The sequence below is a fragment of the Bidens hawaiensis genome, unplaced genomic scaffold, assembly GCF_021521415.1.
Source record: "Bidens hawaiensis isolate Kalapana, Puna unplaced genomic scaffold, B.hawaiensis_p1.1 tig00011733_1, whole genome shotgun sequence".
NCBI lineage: Eukaryota > Viridiplantae > Streptophyta > Magnoliopsida > Asterales > Asteraceae > Bidens > Bidens hawaiensis.
Genome location: NW_027491929.1, coordinates 2,482 through 6,617, shown reverse-complemented (window position 1 = coordinate 6,617; position 4,136 = coordinate 2,482). Strand labels below are relative to the sequence as shown.

At 38.3% G+C, this 4,136-nt stretch overlaps 1 pseudogene; it reads left to right on the top strand.

Annotated features, from left to right (window-relative positions):
• The first annotated feature begins 363 nt into the window (after positions 1–363).
• Positions 364–3,257, top strand: LOC143538837 (formin-like protein 4 pseudogene; annotated as a pseudogene).
• Positions 3,258–4,136: the final 879 nt, after the last annotated feature.

Sequence of the window (4,136 nt, the reverse complement as noted above, 5' to 3'; positions counted from 1 at the left end):
AATTGTCCGATCTAGATGCCATTTCCTCTCATTGTCTTACCCGAGGGTAAGAATGTAACATCACCAAAGAGTATTTAAGACATTTAAATAAAAAAGCGTGGGAAAGAGATCAAACAACCAACTATAGACGAAGAGTTCAAACGCACAAGGGTATTTTAGTCCTTTTGATTTAAAAAAACCGGGAAGACATCAACCAACCAACTAATTCAAGTAAATAAAATTAAAAAACGGCCAACAACTCTTTGAAACCTTCAGCAAAAACTCAAGTCGGCAAAATACTTTAAACCAAAACCAAAACACTAATTAACAAATCTTCTTCAACATCTTTCATCTTCCTCCTAAAACCATAATCTCTACATTTTAATGGCTGCCAAGATCCAATGCCCACCATCATTATTGTTATTATTATTCGTGTTTTCGTCTTTCATCGTACCACCATCATCTTCCCAATCTGCCCCTCAAAATATTGAAGTCTTTTATCCATTCCATCTTCCTCCACCACTTCCACCGCCACCATGACCACTATCACCGCCACCGCCAACCGACACCACCACGACCCCACCTCCTAACCCCGTCACAAACAGCCCGCCATCAAATTCATCGAATAAAACCGTTGCGAAAGCAGTTGGTGCAACCGCAGCGAGCACTTTGGTTTTATCAGGGTTATTGTTTTTACTGCTTGTGAGGTATAAAAGACACCGAAAAGAAAATAAAACCCAGGGTGTGAACAATGGAAACAAGACTGGACACACGGGTAATGCAGTTTTAATGGTGAATGATCGGTTTACACGAGTGGAAGGGATCAAAGGGGTGATCGTTGACGAAGAAGGATTAGATGTTCTTTATTGGAAGGATCTTAATGATGACGATGATTCTGGGGATAAAAATGCAATCTTTAATAAGAAAGAACACCCGGCAAGAGTTGACCATGGTGGAAGAAAGTCAAAGAAATTTGATGGTCCAATTCAAGAAGCTCCTTTACTTGATGAAGAATCTTCAGGTTCTCAAGTATATCAATAAAGTTTGATGACAAGTCAGCGGTTGTCAAGAACTCTTCCGCCTCAGGCTGTGGTAGAAAATAAGAATATTGTGCCACTGCCGCCACCACCACCACCTCAGGTTGTGGGAGAACAGAAGAGTAATCTGCCACCACCACCACCGCCACAGCCTCAGGTTGTGGGAGGACAGAAGAGTAATCTGCCACTGCCACCACCACCATTAGTGCCTAAAACAAATGGTTTGACTTCATCAACAGAACCATCACAACCGTAGGTACAACTAAAGCCACTGCATTGGGATAAAGTCAACGCTAACGTGGGACATCCAACAGCATGGGACAAAATGGATAACGGTTCCTTCAGGTGATTTTTCGTAATTTTCGTTTACACAATCATGTATTTAGACCTCAAGCATAGTTTTAAGTAGGGGCTAGTTCTTGGATCAAACCCAACCAAAAACCAAAAATTCAGTTTTTAGTGAGTTCATTTCGATTACACTTTGCCATTTGGGTTTAAAATTTTTTAGTCCAAAATAGTGAATTTGGGCATAAAACTTTGAGCATAAGTTTTTTTTGTTGATTAAAGACTGATTATTACACGCTTGTGCCTAATTGTTTTGGGCTAAACTATTAATTTTTTTATAAATAACTTAACAATCAAAAATAGTCCCCGCCATGTAGCTTAGTTGGTTAAGGGGGCATAAGACTTGGAACAATAACACTCAAAAATAAATAGTATAATCCAATAACAAAATTTGGTTTTTTCGGATTTTACTATTCAGTTCAGTTTCTTCGGTTTACGGTATAAGCTAAATCGAAACTCGATTTAAAAAAATATATATATAACCAAATATTCAGTTTTTGATTGTGTTCTGATTATTTTGGTTTGGTCATGTCAGTTATTTCAGTTACAGGTCAATTTCCTTTAAAGCACAAATAAAAAAAAACTAAAATTTTCACTTTTGCGTATGATTCAGGTTTGACGGTGATCTCATGGAAGCAATGTTCGGCACTGTAGCCGCCAACAAAAAATCACCACGACACGACAACTCGCCATCTCCAACAACCAACAGAAATCCGGTCCACCGTCCTAAATATTCATCCTTGACACGCACAAATCCCAAACATCGCGATAATCCTCCGATCACTAAACATTTCCCGCCAAGAAATCATCGATTGCCTTCTAGAAGGCAAAGGTTTAGACCTAGAAACTCTAGAAAAACTCACCAAAATCCACCCAACAAAAGACGAACAACAACAAATTCTCAACTATGATCAAGACACCACAAAGTTAGCAGATGCGGAATCTTTCCTCTACCACATTCTAAAACCCGTACCCTCGGCTTTCACTCGATTCAACGCAATGTTTTTCAGATTAAGTTACACCTCAGAAGTAACTGAAATCAAGAACACGTTACAAGCACTTGAAACCGCTTGCAAAGAGCTTAGAACACGCGGGCTTTTCGTGAAGCTTCTAGAAGTGGTTTTAAAAGCTGGGAACCGAATGAACGTCGGGACTTCGAGAGGAAATGCGCAAGCTTTTAACATGAATTCGCTTTTGAAGTTGTCAGATGTTAAAAGCAGTGACGGGAAGACGACTTTGTTGCATTTTGTTGTTGAAGAAGTCGTTCGGTTGGAGGGTAAACGTTGCATGATTAATAATAACAATAATAACAATCAAAGCTTTAAATTCAAAGACTACATAAGGCTCGGATTGCCTGCTGTAGGAGGCGTAAGTTCTGAGTTCACTAATGTTAAAAAAGCTGCCGCCTTCGATTATGATGCGGTTTTGAGATCGTGTTCAGGGTTAACCGATAGACTAGACGAGATCAAGAAAACCATTAAAGAATGTGGTGGGGACGGTGACGAACGGGGTTTCGTAAGGGAAATGGAGCGGTTTGTCGAAAGGGCAGAACGGGAAATTCAAATATTGAGAGGAGATCAAGAGCGGGTGATCGGGCTGGTGAAGAAAATAAACGAGTATTATCAAGCGGGGGCGTCAAAAGACAAGGGAAGAAAGTTGTTTCAGTTGTTTGTGATAGTGAAGGGGTTTCTTGAAATGGTTGATAAGGCTTGTATTGATATTGCTGTGAAGCTGCAGAAGGAGAGGTATGCGGGCGGTGATGAGGCGGTGACGGTGGGGGTGCCGAACCGGCCGATGATGAAGTTTCCGGTTTTGCCCCCGGATTTCGTAAGTAGCAGTTCGAGTAATTCGGACGATACAGAGGACGATGACGAGGATGATGATGACGGTTTGTAAGTAATTAAGTGTTTGGATATTAAGTTGATTCTTTTTAATAATTTTTATTTTATGTAAGTTTGGTTTTGATTGTACAAATTGAAATGCATATAGAAATAGAACACACATGAAAACAGTTTTGACTTTTGAATCCCTTATGAATGAATATAGAACAATTCAAAGCCCTAATTGTGTAGTAACGAAAAAGAGCAAACCTTGCTCCCGTTGTTAGTCGATTGCAGTATGTGAATGTGATCATTAGCACAGCGTTTAGGATGTTGAGATTATGAGAAAATTGAAGAATATAAACCCTAGAAGTCGGATATCACAGTGAAGACAGAGTGTTAAGACTGACTGACTGACTGTCAACGTCGGGTCGGTCATGTTCAAGACCAAAATGCAATTTGGGTTTGTATCAGTTTGGGCCGACTGCTGGTTTAGGGCCTCAATCGACCAAGTTCATATGTTTCCGTAAACCAAGTTTCAAACAAATAATAAAAAATAAAATCTATTACAAAAAACAAAAACAAAGCATCTACCTGTCTACTACGTATACTATTAAAGGAAAACCATTCTTTCATATGTCATTCAACTAGAGTAGTCAACTAGGATGCCAAGTAATACTATTAACAAATGTAACTTAAATGTTATATTAAATGAGATTTTTTATATATTTATGAATTATTAAATTTTATTTATTATTATTTATATCTTATGATATGTTATTATGTATATTATTAAATTTAATTATTTATTGTAATTTTTAATCACCCGTGTATTACACGGGCTATATCCAAGTATTCAAGTATAATATCACTCATAACAAAACTTCGTTTAAATCTAAGCAAACAAAAGTGTATGAAAAGCAAAGCCCCTTATGACAAAACTAGGCCAAAACTA